This window comes from Callithrix jacchus, chromosome 1 (genome assembly GCF_049354715.1).
Source record: "Callithrix jacchus isolate 240 chromosome 1, calJac240_pri, whole genome shotgun sequence".
NCBI classification, from domain to species: Eukaryota; Metazoa; Chordata; class Mammalia; order Primates; family Cebidae; genus Callithrix; species Callithrix jacchus.
The window spans coordinates 3,576,346-3,593,772 of NC_133502.1; the positions used below are offsets into that span (position 1 = coordinate 3,576,346).

The window sequence follows — 17,427 nt, forward strand, 5'->3', positions numbered from 1 at the left end:
ACAATATAAGTAACTTTCAAAGAAAGTTTAGTGATGTAATTTTCAAAGATTTACAAAATTTTATTTTAAAACTACAGCATAATTTTACCTAATTTTGTCACATACACTCTTTTTAGGGAGTGGTTCATTTTTATCTTTACTCTTCCTAAGGTGTCCAATATTTTATTTTAATCTTGAAAATAACAATTATAGATTGATATTTAAAAGATACTCCTAATTTTTATATTATGTTTTCCCATTGTATTAAGAAAATAAAAGTAAACTCATCCTTTCATAAAGTCGAAAAATTTTTTATCATCTCAGAATCATGAAACTGCACAGAATTAAAAAGTGAATTATTTTTCTCCTACCAATGGTTTCCTGTCAATACATTAACTTTTAAGGTAGATTACAGGCTGTATAATCTTGAATATCTAATTTCTGTTGCTTTGAGTTGTTCACTGAGTAGATAATTAGACTGGGCATATCAGTAGTTAGTGACTGGATTAAGAAACCCTGCAAATTCTCTTCACCGAATTTTGGGGAACAAAATATGTAATGTTTCAGGCATCAGTTAAATTTCAGATGCAATCTAAGCTACTCTTTGTGCTTGTTCGATTTAATATATTGCACAAATCTCATATAAATGTATTTCCAGGTAGATATTACAAAGTATTATTTTATGTCTATGTGATTATTATGTAAATACTTAAATTATCTAAGAGAAAATAAATATATTCCAAGTAAATGTAGATAATTTGTATGCTAATATAAAAATGTATTTACAGCTAAACTATTGATTGAAGTTGTAAGTTAAACCACCTTAGAATAGAGAGCAGACTTGGAACATGTCTTTTGTTTAGTCAAGATTATCACCTTTACACATGAAAAGTGGAAGTTTCTGACAAATTTCCTGGGTACCCAAGTCTGTCCCTCACCACTGTTCCCTTAATACTAGCAAGAAAATCAAACTAGGTTATAATGACAACATCTACGCATACTGTGAAAAAAGTTACTGTTTAAGAATTGAATCCAAGATTGCCGTTTCTGTCCTTATGTATGAATTATATTTGTGTTACTACCTTGTGTTGTTGGCAAAATATTCAAATTAATACTTATAATTTTCTTTTTTCTAGTCTATTATTTCTTTTTTCCTTATATCTCCTCCTTCCCTCCTTCATACTCTCTTTTTTTATTTTTTTCTTCATTATTTTTCAATAAGATAAGGGAAAAAGTGAAAATAGCTTAGTCCTACTTTGAAATGTCAAAAGCTGGCTATTTAATTTCAAGAGTTCCATAGATGGTTACCAAAGTCACATGACTTCAGATTAATGACAGTACAGCAGATCACAAGTATTCTGTTAACTCATTTGGAAATGTGCTCTTCTTGCACTTTTCAGAGGGCTCCAAATTAAAATATTTGCAGGTATGTCAAGACACCTGGAATGACTACTTTTAAGAATAAATTTTACACTAAGAAAAAGGAACTAGAAACATCAAAGCAACAGATTTATAGACTAGAAGCCAGGCAGAGTTAATTAATTAATTTTCAAAGAATAAAATGTTGCAAATGTATAAGCTGTTATTATATTAACCGTTTTATGCATATGTTTCCACAAATCCTTTGAGGTTCTCTACTATTGCAAATAGGTATGTGAGAATAAGATTAAAGTAGTTGGGTAGACATTAGTCAGGTGCTTGAAAATACGTATCTAACAGCTATCTGCTGATAAACTTTATATTCATTGATATGGCATTTGACAGCTGTACATTATTATTATTAATTTCAATTCAACTTAATGCCTTTCTATAACTAATCATATATATTTCCATGAATATATGTAGCATGTATATGACATACAAAAATAGATGGATTATGAGTCATTATATACACATTTTTCCCAAGTTTTTTTACATTTTAATATTTTCAAGAATTTCAAATTATACTTTTATTTTCATGCTTTAGGAATGTTAGGTCGGGCACAGAAAATTTCATGCAGTAAAATATTGGAATGCGACAATAATAAAATACTTTCTGTTTCTTCCTCTGGTTTTAGCAGACCACAGCATACTAGGCACAGGTCAAATACTTCTCATGGTAACTGTGCTAGTATTATAAAAACTGTACTAGTATTAAAAGAACAACATTTAACTCTCAGTTTGAGAGACTTAGATTGTTTCCTATAAAAATCTTCTGAATATCAAAATAGAAATATTTTATAGAAAATTGTTATCAATATATAAAATAATTTGATTTTTTATTTTCTATTAGGTATCAAAACAAAAATGTTATACTGCAAAATGCTTAAGTATGTCAGATACATTTTTATTGGATGTTAGGACAGTCACGTTATAGAGGAGAGTAATAGTCAAGTAAGTCATAGAGATATGTGGAATAGAAATCTTAGAGTTTTTTTAATTAGGCATCTTTATTATTAATCATGAAGAAATACTGTATATTTCTACTATAAAATCAACATGTATATACTTTATAATGGTTCTAAAAGTGGAAGTTATGAACCATTGTTTTGAAGGATGTTTTTCATTTTTGTCATTTTTAATTTTAATTTAACATATGCTTAGATGAGATTATGGCATTATTTTAAAGATTCATTTATACCTGGTCCACATTGAACAAATTTATTTGCAGACTGTGTAGTTCGAGAATTTTTTCAAGATATTATAAATTCAATTATTTCTTGATTGTAATACTTGAATATTGAATCATTTATATTCATTTATATTTATGCAAGCAGCAAAATTCTGTTGGTTTTTGGTGTTCCGGCACGTACATGTTTTATATTTTTACTCACACATTCATTTCTACTACAAGTGATCATTTCTAGCATTCTCAACTAACACACTTTTCAAAAATCTTACTGTATAATTCATTAAAAACAACACAATAATGCCTATTGAAACCAAATTTGCTGTATATTTTCAATTTAGTATCTGCCTATTGAAATAAAATCTGAAGAGTGGCAGTAACCCCAGGTTAATTGATTAGCAAATTTCTTTTAGGATACTATAATACTTTGACTAGCCTGTTTCATACATGAGAAGTTCATCAGTGTCATGCAGACTAAAATTTTATATACTGAATAGAATAATTGATATATAAAAGTGAAAACTTGACTAATAAATGTATATCACCTGTAATAATATATTTACATAAATTATCCACAGAAAAATTATGCTTTTTAACTTTATAAACATGGAATATTTTTTGCTATATTAATATCCAAATTCAAAAGGGTGCTTCACTCTGAAAATTCTAACAATAGTGAAACACTTATAGCTATCAAATTTATTGAAAACTTGAGTTTTAATATCTACTTTAAAACTCCACTTCAAAATATAAAGTTAATGGTACATGTTTTCTTTATATGGCTTAAATCTGCCCTTGTTAAACTTTCCTAAGATATATAATATGCCTGATAGGGTTTCTTCATATTTTTCTTTTTGTTTAGCATTTAGGTACCTAATATTAAAATATACAGTTATGAACTACCACTAGTTAAACTGTAATTTTTAAATGATATACCTCAATTTTATAATCATCTCCAAATTTTTAAAGCTAGTGAACATGAATATATATATATATTTATATATATATGTGCATCCAAATAAGAATGCTGAGATCTTTAAATTACTCATTTTAGAGAATATTCAAAATTATTCACCAGACTGTTATTTAAAACCATTCAGTCAATATAGTGATATATTTGTTACTCAGTTATGATAAAAAATTTCTAATTCTGAAATGGAAATGTAGTACCATACTGGAAATTGATTTTTGTATGTTAAAAGATAATTATTGAGTATTCAGATTATAAATTTTAAATATCCTTTCCAAGATTTTATATATATAAATAAATATATATAAATATATATATATATTAGATATACAAAAAATTATTTAAAGAGGGTCTTTGTATAAAAGTAACCATTTTAGGAAATTACTAATTTCGTATGGCTTTCACAGTGTTGACTTTTAATTTAACAACTAATTCCATCTTCCTTATAACTTTTTAACCTAGACAAGGTATTTTTTTGCTTAGCAAGGTACTTCAGTCATCTGTTGTCCTATTATGTTTTTGGCCTATTCTCTGAATTTAGAAGCTCTGTGCCCAAGGTTAGACATATGAAAAATGGTCTCAATCAATGCCTTGAATTCTCACAACTGAATCATTCTACCACCACCTCCCACCTCCTTGTTTTTTTGAATAAATGGAAAAAAAGATGATGCTACATCTCTTTATTTTGCTAACAAATTAATTTTAAAAATATCCTAATTCAAATTAGTGACATCCCCACATTATTAAAATAAAAATATGACAATTCAATTTCTAACATGACAATCAAGAACTATGTAAGCAGGACTTAATGGGAATAAGGGATGAGGATTTAAAATTGTCATTAAGAACTTATCATTCATTGGTAATTCTAAACATACAATATCTAAAAAATAAAGGTGACAAATTCTTTTTTAGCATATTTAAAAATATACACTTTTGTTGACAGGGTAGGTCATATAATTTACAAAATGCCACTGTTGCATGCTTATAAACCCTTAGAAATTCTTACCAATTTCCTTAAAAATTATTTTAAATTCAAATGCTTTTAGCCTAGATGAACAGCTTCCATATTTCCATATTGTCTTAACCTAGAAACTTCATATAATTTCATATTATCAGCTAGACTATGAGTGTATTTTAACTTTGAACCATGTTTAAATAAAATTTCATCCTCTAATATTGAAATGTATCTCTCATAATCATGGATTTTTATGTATTGTTCTTGGGGAGCTCAGAGTTTATCAAAAGCTTTATGTGTGATATATGAGGTAGCAAATTTTATGTAGATTCATATTAAGGAAATAAAAACTATAAGAAACACCAGAACAAATAATTTTACATTAAAAGGAGGAGCTGGCTTGTTGCATCTTAATATTGTATTTGAAATATAAATGTATTTCTTGGAGTCTCCCAGAGAAGAAATTATTCCTGTTCAAGTGATTTTGTAAAACGCACTGTCCCACAGCCCTTGGACATCATAAGAGAAGTGGTAGCAGTAACTTAAGAGTTATGTGAATACAGAAGGAAAATTGTAGTTGCAGCATACAGCATACACCAGAATCTTTTCCTAAACTGTTCAACTGCTAATATACTTGATGAGAGTGCAAATGGTCAATTCAACGGAAATATGTGAAACATCAGATATTATGAGAATCACTTTTAGAATGACAGGTATAACTAGAAAAATCTGCTCCAACAGAATTAGGACCAAACCTTTTTAAAATGCGGAAAGACAAAATTGCCAGTTTTATTCAATGTCTTGAACAAAATAATGGGTACAATAAATATTTTCTTCACTGTTGCTTATTGGGTCTATGATAGGTTGTTTGTAAATGGATATATACCTACAGGAAGTAAAAGATAATGTAATCAAATTCTCAAACTCTCTGGATATGTTTGTTTCCTTTTAAGATTTTTTTTCTTGAGAAAGAAAACACACAATCTAAAATAATTTTGGATTTTATTTCCCCTATGATTTTTATAACAAAATGTTACTTAGCTTTATATATTGCTATATATATATATCTGTTGCTATATAAATATACTATTAGTTGGATTTTTTTTTCACTGTTGATTTGGTTTAGCCATCATCATCTTAGTTTTTTGCCTCATTGAAAGTATAGGTTGTGCCTCAAATGGGGAAGTAAGAGTTGCAAAATATTTGCTGTTATTTTTATCAAATGGTAGCCAATGGCTAAAGGCAAAATGGTGATTCTGTTATTATTTGTTTCTTTGTCCCCCACAGATTGATGGTGTGTCCTTTGACAACTTTCTTTGTGTCTCTGCTTTAACTTCAACTTGTAAAAATAAATACAATGAACTTGGTTTACAAATAGCTGAAATAAATTTAGATTGTAAGTTTTCTCTACTAGGTGTATGTAAACTGTGACTCTAAAATCAGCAACATAATAATTAATTATTACTGCTATATACATTATATACCTATGAAAGGTATGATTATATCTTTTAGATGAAAACATCTTTATCTTACTGTGTATGTGTCTAAGATTTGTAAAATACTTAGTTTAAAATATATTTTTTAATTTCTCCATTAACTTTTATTTTACAAAATGTAATGTTTGTTGAAAATTAGCAACAACTTTAAAAGTACAACACCTTTGAAAAAGAAAGAAATTAATAGTTTAGTTTTATTAATTTTCTTACATATTTATACCTTTTGAAATGATAACACTGAGCTTTCAGTACATTTAACAAGATATGTGATCAATATTTCTCAAAAAATTAAGTGATATTTCTAAATTAGATGTTAATTTTTTATTTGCTTATTTTGTTTGCACATTTTGGAGTTATATGTGGGGTAATTTCCATTGTATTAGTTTTAATTCAAACAATACTGAGCATACTTACAATATCTAAGGATCTTTGGCCTTTTTTGCAGAGATAATTGGAAAAGGTACAATTAATATGCAATGTAACTTTCATCATTTTAACATTCTAAATTTAGCAGCCGATCTTCTACCTAATGATTAATAATATAAGTTGCTCTAATTTCCTTTTATCCGCTATGGTATAAATTTGACTGTTAATCCAATGATAAAACTATTTCTATTTTTAACAGTTTCAAATATCATTACTATTGCTATTTGCTAGTCTCAGTGACAATCTGAGCTCCTCCTCAGATGGTTAGAGGAATCTTTAAACAGTGTTATAAACAGATAATTCTAATGATGAAAATTTAAAATTGTAGCAATGACAAGTCCACTATAAACATAATAAATAAATCACTACCTTCTCTATTAATGAACAGAAGCTTTAGTACATTAAAACTAATGTCTTGAAAGTTTTAGAAGTGTAGCAAGCTGGTACTCACACCTAATAAAAAGGTCTTAGTGAATATCATCTTATACCTTAGAACATTTGCACTGTTCTTTACAAATGTTGTTTTGATTCCATGCAAGAGAATTAACCCAGAATTATTTTTGACCACAAATTTTTCTTTCTAATTAACTGGCCAAACACAATCTACATAAAATAGGAAATACTTCCTTTAGTATTTACTATATAAATATAGTAAAAACAAACATAGTTTGGATAATGGTTGTATATATCACCATATTCTAGAATTGTGCATAGCATTAAGTAAGCACCTAATGGATTTACAAATATGTACTTATAGATGTCTGCAGACCAAGGTGAACTCAATGAATATCATAAACTGCTTGTGTGCTCCATCATAACGCCATTTATCTTGACATAATCTGCAAAGATGTCTCAAATGTCAATAAGGATATCAGGTGAGTGTTTAGTACTTTGGCATGAAAATTTTTAGAAAGCCATTAGTATGCTATTAATGATATCTAAATATATATTAAACATGGAAAATATTTTTCAAATGGCTCCCTTTTAGTCTATGTTTGTTATAATTAAGTTCAGATAGTTAAGAAAAAATGAAAGTAGAAATAGAGAATTTTGGCATAAGACTCATTTCCCAGGCTTTAATTGTAATTATTTATTTTGCTTTGATAGTATAATTGGTTACATTTTTCAAAAATAATATGAAAAGTAATTGTTTCTGTTCTGCACTTACATTACCATTTTAAAGTTCAGGGTATGCCTTAATGGAGATCCTGGTGAAATTTTCATGCATTTTCAACAAATATGTTCCTGGTTTTGTTAAATCTGGTGAGGTGTTCATCTATTTATAAAGCTTTTCTGGGTACTATGTATCTTCCCCTGGGAGTAGAAAATCAGTTCATCTTTTTAATGAGAATGTTACCTCGAGGGAAAATGTAATCTAGGAGGAATAATACATTCCTCAGGACAGTTGCCTACATAGAAACACATTTTTCTCTGTGGCTGACTGCATGTATATTTCAGTGGAAAAGTTTTAATATTTTAAGATATCATTGCATTTCGTCATAAGGCACCATGACTAAAGGGCACAATACTTTTTAATATATATGGACATATTTTTCTAAGCTTTTTGTACATCAATTATAATTTGGGAAATTTTATTTGCTGTGAAAATTTTACCTGTATTCATATTGGAGGTAAAACAAAATAATTTTAACTTTCAATTTGCATGTTATGTTAAACAAAACATCAGAAAACAGGAGGCATAAGTAAAGAGGCATTGGAGTTTCACTTATAACAGCACAATTTTAGAAGTGTTTTAGCTATTTTGATAGCAAAATATATACTCTTCATTCTCTCTCTAAACTTTAAACTTGTTGAGTACTTAGATGAAGTATTTGCTGTCATCATTTTGAATACTTTGGAGAATGTATACTTTGAGATTGTGAAGCAGTTTGACTTTGTATCCACATCTTTTAATCCTTAACATTCTATTTAAGATTCATATGTTTCAAAGTTCTCACTTCCTTTGCCCATTAAAAATATGGGAATACTACTAAAAAAATCTTTGTTCTTTAAATACCCATTTTTTTTTCTTTCACAAACTCTTTAATAATTTTCCTTCCAAAATAAGAATAAATTTTATATTGAATATATAATGCATTATGTTAATATATTTATACATTTGTATTTTTCCATTATAAAATATATACTTGCATAATCCACCTATAATAAATAACTTTATTTTATGAGATAATAATATTATCAAAGCATTTCAATAGAAATCTGACAGATTACATTTTATAAAACAGATTACATTTTAAGAACAAATATAAAACAGATTACATTTTAAGAATACTATACTTATGTGGAATAATGAAGAATAAATATTAAGCATCTTTTCAAAGCAACTAATATAATCAAAAGGAAACTTAATTGTTATTTTGTATTTAGGACAGATAATTTTTTCCTGTTACTTCTCTAATTTCTTAATATCCAATCAGCTTCATAGTAATGATTCAAAATTAAATCATTTGAATTTCTGTTATTATTTTTAAACAAAATCATTTGTTGTATAAAATAAAAAAATGGTTAACTAATTCATAAACTAAATGTAGCTATTTCATTAAGCATTTAAATAACATTTAAACTAAAATCAATAAAAAACAAATCATTTGAGCAATAAATTTTCTAAATTAGAAATGCAAACCCAATTATAATATTGGGTACTAAAGATGTTTCATCATATGCTGGTGCATAGTAAATACTTTTAAAAATAAAAGTACACAGCTTTTTTTCTAAAATTTGATCCATTTTTTAATACATGAAACATGACTGTAGGAATAGTACTAACATGAGAACTTCAGTTTACCTGACTTTTTGAGTGGGAATATGGGTATTCATATGCATTAGCACCTACATTTATAGTTGAAATTACAATTTTGTTTGTTAACCTGAAAAAAAGACGACATAACTTGTGGACAACTAAGTGAAATATGTAAGCTCTACATATTGATAAATATTCCATCAAAATGTATTATATCCTATTTTGAATAGTTTTGTAAAGTGACTTGGAAAAATACAATCCTATGGGTATTTTCAGAAATTTAAATTATTTTTGTTAAAATTAAATAATATGTATATCTTCAATGCAAATTTTATATAGCTAAATTTCTATTTAGAGATATATTAAAGTAAAATCACATCAAAATGTAGTCATTATATGTAGTGTGAATAATACTATAAGCAATATTACTTCCAGTGCCAGAGAAAGAAGAAAATCATAGTTTAAAGAAGTAATTTTTATTTATAAATAATCTAAAAAATGTTTATGTGGGTTTTCACACGACAATCAATGGTAGTATGAATTTTCACACTCATGCATACTCTGGGTCACAGCTATGAAAAAAATTTAATCATCTCAATAGGAGCAGCAATGTGTGGTTTAATCTTGCTCTCTATTATATGTACTACAATTAAAGATTCCTTTCAATTTGAAAATCTTTCTTTAAACAAGAAATTTTCTGTGCAGACGAAATGGGATTACAGTGAAGCAAAGGAAGCTAAGATTGTAGGTATTACCAAATTAGGACAATTTAAAAAAAATTTTAGATATATAAAAATAATTTTGCTCTGTCATCCAGGCTGGAGTGCAGTAGCGGAATTCCCGCTTAACACAACCTCCACCTCCAGAGTTCAAACCATTCTCCTGCCTCAGTCACCCAAGTAGCTGGCCAGGCTGGTCTAGAACTCCTGACCTCAGGTGATCTGCCCACCTCAGCCTCCCAAAGAGCTGGGATTACAGGCGTGAGCCATTGCGCTGGGCCAAAATAAGAAATCTTAAATTAGGTTTAAGGAGTTCTAAATTTAGTATCCGTTGTATCTGTTACATTGTAAATAAATATATATGATAATCTTCTAGGAATTTGAGGTACATAATTTTTAACAAATTCTTAATCTCACTGCATTATAATCTGCCACGATGTTGCTATTAGACTTGTATACTGAAATATTAGAAGTACTATACAAAATTCCATATGATCTCATTTTCTTGAAATGAATTAGGTTATTGTTGTTGCCATGTTTTTCTTCTAGAAGTCATTCTGTAATAAAACTCTTTGTAGTTGTTATTATCTGCAATTGTTACACCGGACCAATGGGTGCTATAAAGAAAATCTCTACTAAAAAAATGAAAGTCATTTCTTATACCAAATATTTATTCAGTCACAAAAATATATATTCTTATATTTTGGCTGGATATCCCTACAGATTTGTAGCTGAAATGCTAGAATGAGATTGTGTATTACCTAGGATTGGGGGCTTGGAGTCTCACATTTTTCTCATTAACTTTTTATTTTTTCCAGATACAGAATTTTGGTACAAACATTCCTGTATAGTGATTATTTGCATTAACCATATTAACATGTTTACATTATTGTTGGACTATATTTCATGATATATTATTATAGTGTCGATTGCTATAATTATATGTGATTCAGGAATTTTAAAAATATTTATCTCTGTATCTAGATTATCCTATTCCTTTCCGGCACTGAATGTAATATGCATGTTTATCTGATAACTCTTCTGTATTGCTACAAGCCAGAAGGAGTTGGAAACTAAAGTAAAAAGAGTAAATCTTCACTCAAAGTTATTGAAAGGCTCTTGGAAACTGCGACTTGAAGCAAACAACATATAAGGAAAGCAGTTTTACCATAGGTTAATGCTATAAACAAGAGTTAAGTTCCTAGGACATATTTCTAGTCACAAAAACCATCACTACATCTCAAAATAAAGACCAAAAACACTTCTAATACTAAACATTGAAATGTATGTATACACACACACACACACACGTACACACACATACATATTTAAGAAAGATTAATAAAAGCAAGTAAAATTATTTTTTACCCAGTTATTTCATTTCAGGGGCTCCAGTGGCTGCAGCCTATCCCAGCAGCTCAGGGTGAAATGCAAGGAGGTAACCATGGGGCCAGATGCCGTGGCTCTTGCCTGTAATCCCACCACTTTGGGAGGCTGAGGCTGGTGGATCACTTGAGGTCAGGGGTTCCAGACCAGCCTTGCAAACATGATGAAACTTCATCTCTACTACAAATACAAAAATTAGCTAGGTGTAGTGGCACACACTTGTAATCCCAGCTACTCAGGAGGCTGAAGCTTGAACCCTGGAGGCAGAGGTTGCAGCGAGCTGAGATCATGATACTGCACTCCAGCCAGTTGACAGAGGAGACTCTGTCTCAAAAGAAATAAGTAAAAGGAACTAACCTTGGGTAGGACATCATCCCATTGCAGGGTGCACTCACACACACACACACACACACACACACACAAGCAGACACTCACTCCCTCAGACTGAGACAGTGTAGACACACTGATGAACCTGCTATGCACATCTTTGGGATACTAGAGGAAACTGGAGTACTCAGAGAAAACCCATGCCAACACAGGAAGAACGTGCACACTCCACACGGACAGTGGTCCCTGCAGCGTTTTTGTGTTTGTTTCATTGTTTGTTTTTCCCTCATCAAGTTTGTAACGAAACAATGTTGAATGAACTAACATTATTTGAGGAATTGTTGTACATGTATTTTGGCATTTGCGTATATATGGAAATCAAAGATAGTTTAAAGCAATTATAAATCTTTGTACATGTTGACATTATTCAATTCAGTTAAATGCTTTATCATGGTACATTGTGATCACTCTTTAAATGGTTACAATACTTTGAGTTCTGAAAATCTGTTAAATTTACATTGTTCTAATTTTTCATAACTAGGAATTCACTGACTCTGCTTGAGGTATGCTAGGAAAACTGAAGTAGATAAATCATACTTCCCTTTTCAGTCTCTTCTCTCTTTTGGTTTTAATTTTAACTTGAGGTTCATTACTTAAAGAAGTCCTGTTCATGTTGCTGCAAATGTATTCTTTCTAATTGTTAATTTGTTCATGACGTTCTGCTTTATGACACTGATATTACGAAGGTGCATCAGAGATCAAAAAGATTTCAAAGCTGTAGAACATACCTCTAGCTATGGAACCACAGGGTATGTGACAGCAATTACATTAGGGGATGCTGAGCTGGAAACCCAATTCAGCACCAGAGACAGAAATACTGTATTTTAACACATTCATCTGATAGGGAGGGCCACGCCTGCCAACCAAGTAGAAAATGTAGGCTTCTATGATAACTCACCTGCCCTTTGGGGGTTTATATTTTTCATCTTGGTTAAAAAGTATACATTGACAGGGGATTTAATACAAACATTAAAGAAGACATAAGATAGCCACCAAATCTAATTATTTTCAACTACTGGATATCAGAGCTTTAAAAAATTATTTTTAACTGCATTTGCTTCATTTACCAAATGGGATATTGATAGAAAATGGAGTGTATTCTGACAGTCACATTTTTTTTTCTTATGTGCAGGTGATTTTAGTATCTGTCATGTAGTAAATAAATAAATGTAATATTCTTCTAGGAATTTGGGGTAAACAATTTTAAACAAATTCTTAATTTCATTACATTATAATCTGCCACAACATTTCTGTTAGACCTGGATACTAAATATTAAAAGTACTGGATAAAATTTCATTTGATCTCATTTTCTTGGAATTAATTAGGTTATTGTTGTTGCCATGTTTTTCTAATCTAAATAATACTGTAAATTTCAGGATAACTTTTAAAAATATATACTTAATATATTTATTCTGAAATTAGTTAATAGTTTTAAAAACAGGCAAAGAAAATATGCACAGGTTTTTGGCATTTATTGGTTGATGTAATAATTATGTGTATTAAGTAAATATAAATAATTATCATATTAGCAAATCAATGCCAAATAATTTACTAAATATACATAATTATTACTATGAGCATGGGCAAAATTTATTTTGGCGTTTAACTGCTCCGTTTTAACTCATTAATTGATACATATGTCTTTTATTTCCACTTCAATAAATATAATTAAATTTTGTGAAAGCTGTGTTCTAATGAACAAGTTATTCTTTTAAAATATTCCTTTTAATTCTAATTTAAATTTCTTAATTAAAGATATAACTCTGCAATAGTAATAGTATAATGTGATTCTCTTCTAAATTAAACAGATTTCATACTCATTCTTTTAAAATGTAATCAAAACCACAGAATTACTTTTAGTCTTCTGATTGGGATTTTTAAAAATAAAACTCAAACTTAGGCATTAAATACATTTTCTATTAGATAAGATAACAGCATACAATAAAATGATTAAGTAGTGTGATCGTGTCAATATTTCAATATCATTCGTATTTTTAACATACATAAAAATATTTCAGTACATAACCAATAAAGAAGAATTCACATAGCCAGCAATTTTAAACTGGTGCAATAAAGTTATGTTTTGTGTTTGCACATGTAAGAGAACTGAAAACTGAAGAAGTGAGATGCAAACAATGTCTCCTTTGCTCAACATGTTTTTTATGTTATAATATATTCGTTCATGTTGTGTTATACAAATTTTACAGGAAGAGTTGCTCATTTTATCAATTCGTGCATTTTTTAATTTCATATTTTGTAAGCAATCATGAGCATTTTTTCTTATGAATTGCACACAACAAGAACCTGCTGAAGATTAGAAGGAAGGAGCAGCACATAATTTTAGCAATCGTTTTATCTTACCAATCACCAGAAGAAAATCATGCCAAGAAGACATGTGAGATATCATCTCTGTCTGTCATGTTTTCAGGACAGAGTGTGGCTCACTAATGTTGCCCTTGTAAGCTATACTTTGTCAAATGCATATATGATTTTCCTCTTAAGGGGACTGTAAGCTAGATGTTAGCAATGCTCACCCTCTTCAGATTTCATTGTCGAATATACTAATATTTCAAAATAAGGTTTTCATCTAGAAAAAGTTAAGGAGATTTTGAGTGTACAAATATAGCCAATGCAGGGTAAATTTCAATAGAGATTTTTGTTTTAAATCTCTCCCTTTTTAATAGTTTTTACAAATAATCTGACACTAGGTGTCAAGTAATTGAGATAAAAGTGCAAAACCATGTTAAATACTGAACTCTAATAGTGAATTAGTCTCCCTTTTCTACTTGTTTTGCCTTTTTAAATGAAAGATTTCAAGTATGTCATTGCAGCATTATTTTTGACATTTTTTTCTTAGAATGGTTATTTGCAAATAACTCATTTACTATATCACTTTTCTAAAAAATAGATGTTTGAATTATTTAAATATCTCAAGATACTCATTATATAAATGTAGATCATTATTTTTGACAAATTATATTATTGTGAGTAAATATTCAATGTGTAAAATATAGGACTTCTTTATTCCTGTTTTACACTCCAGTGCCCTAATTCCTATCTACTATTTTAATTTTCTTTTTATATGGTATATTGCATAATGTGGAGTCAACTATTTTTTAAAACATTTACATGATGATCTGAAAGTTTCTACTCAGGTAAATAACAAAAAACTAATTTGGGGGACCATGCATTTTAAATTTGTTAAAAATTGTTTTATTTGTGTGTGCATATATAATTAAAATTTGAAAATTGGTAAATTTATTCTACATTTAATCTTGCTGCTTTGAGTTCTCCTGAAGTACGCAATAATGCTTTGAGGAGTTATATAAAATATATCATACAGAAGTGAATGTTGCATTACTGTTATTCAAGAATAATTGGCTTGTATTTTTAATATTTTGGTGGACTCTTCTGTTATTTTATTTCCCTAACCTCTTAAAAATAGTTAAGATTCAGTTATAAATGGTTATGCATTTATATAATTTATTTTGAAAACTACACTAATCTATGAACTTCTTAAGAGTATACAAGCTGAAATGTGAAATAATCTGAGTCACTCAAAAATCTTACTTGGAATAGCCACTAAGAATAGTCACACCAGTTTAGTGTTTCTTGAACTGAAGCATTTTTCTGCTGCTGCACTTGAAATTGCCTGCTCTCCTTAGATTCTCAAGATAGCTGCCTGTGAAATCTCTCTCACCTCCTACACATTCACAGGCTCCAGGGGCTGGTGCAAGGTGCAACCATTGGTGGCAATGTGAAGTTAACAACAACAACAAAAGCAGAGTAACAAGAAAAATTGGAAAAGAGACTATTTCTACGGTTGTTTCCAAACAACCCTGGAATTCTGTATATGCCAGGCACTTTCCAGTGCCTATTCCATTTTTTTCATTCACAGTTCCCAGGAAAAGTCTTAGCTGGAAATGTAAAGCCCTGGGTCTAGTTTCTGTAACGATATTTCCTTGCAATTTCCTTCTGATGTGTAGGTGACTTTTGTCTGTCTGCTTTCAGTAGGAGCATTAGGAGCTTAGCCTGAGTGTGCGTGTGTGCCTGTGTGTGCCTGTGTATTGTTACTACCCCCTGTCTATATGCAAAAACAGACTGGCAGGCAAAGAAGGAAAGGTAAACATTTAACCCTATCTCAGTGTCTTCCTAACATGATGGGGAGGAAAGAAGTGGATCATGGGTTTGTTTTAGATGTAAAAACCACTGTGTGTTGGTAGCTAAATTATATTATGTGGTGGGTTAAGGAGAAAAGAAGTCTTCATTAGAAATAATGGATAGGGGCAGGGAAAACATCAGGAAAAGAAAATCAATTGGGTGAATAGCACTTGGCTTGAGATGTGTTATATCCTCAGGAGCTTCCTTTTATTCTTCACTACACAAAGCTGCTGATCTAACTCTAGTACATGAGATGAATATCCATCTCTAGGATTTTCTCTCCCCACTGTAATATTCCCTAATATTACCAGCCTTGAATTTATTTGGCATGTCTTGAGATGCATAATTACTTTCTTAGAATTGGAGTTGGTCCTGTTGTCTTTATATCTGAAGAAGACAGTAGGAAACAACCTATAAACTGAATGGAAATATGTTTCTGGTAACTTAAATTTGATTTTTAATTTTTTAAAACATTGCCACATATAATTATTTGTAATATTCACCAATGTAATAAATACTTAAGGGGCATTGTAGAGTAGATTATCTTGTTGACAGCACAGAGTTTGGTTTTTGTAGACTTTGATTTATATCAGAAAAGAATTTAATATCATAAACATATTATGGGTGCTAAATATAACCCATCTGTAAATTCAATTTGGGTGTTTCTTAACTATGCATTTAATCCAATTTATTAGTGACAAAAATGTAAAAGGATATATGCCTTTAAAATTAAAACTGCCATTTTATTACTTTGCATTAGGTAATTTAAATGTCAAGTGCTTTTTTGTTTCAGTTACTGACATACACCTTTGAAAATACTGTATAATAAAAAAAGGTGAGGCTATAACATTTCATGCAGTTCTATGTAGATTCTGGTGGAGCAATTTGGATACTTGCAGTAGGTATCTATATCTTTTTAAAAACACACTATGAAAAATATGTGCAATTTTTTGTTCAGACAAATACATACAAATCTAAATAATACTGTAACATTCAGGGTGACTTTAAAAAATATAAATTTAATTATCAAATGAAATATATATATATATGTATATAAAGATTGACTAGGCAGAGGCTGGCTTGAATGAAAGCTTAGTTGTATATATATATATATATAGCCTCTGCCTTGTCAATTTTTAAGAAACCATTGCAACCTTGTGCATTTCTAATCAGAGAATATTCTTTTGGATAGCCTTACTATTTAATGATTAGCCAAGTCATAAATTAAGTGGCCCAACATAATAATGGAGCTGAATTGTGAATGAATTTCTAACTAATTATCTAGTAATACCATGAAATTACATGGTTTCTATCATGTGAGCTGGAGAATTTTTATCTAAACCTTTTATATCCTGATTATGCCTATGAAGTGACAACAGCAGACTGATTTTGCTGAAAAGGCAGAATAGCTGCATTTGTGAAAAATCACCGTTTGAAGGCTGTAAAGCAAAGAGAAAAAGTGGTACATAGGGAAATGCCTTCTGAAAATGAGAAGAAAGCCACCAAAACAGCAGATACATACATACACTATATGTATATACATATCACACTTCTGTGGAGTCAGGTGACTCCCAC

At 29.6% G+C, this 17,427-nt stretch overlaps 1 long non-coding RNA gene across 1 annotated transcript in view; it reads left to right on the forward strand.

Annotated features, from left to right (window-relative positions):
• The first annotated feature begins 7,192 nt into the window (after positions 1-7,192).
• Positions 7,193-17,427, forward strand: part of LOC108590673 (uncharacterized) — a 43,105-nt gene continuing 32,870 nt past the window's right edge. Inside the window, exon 1 of the long non-coding RNA XR_001910290.4 lies at positions 7,193-7,312. This is a non-coding gene — a long non-coding RNA (uncharacterized LOC108590673). The remainder of the gene's footprint in view (positions 7,313-17,427) is intronic.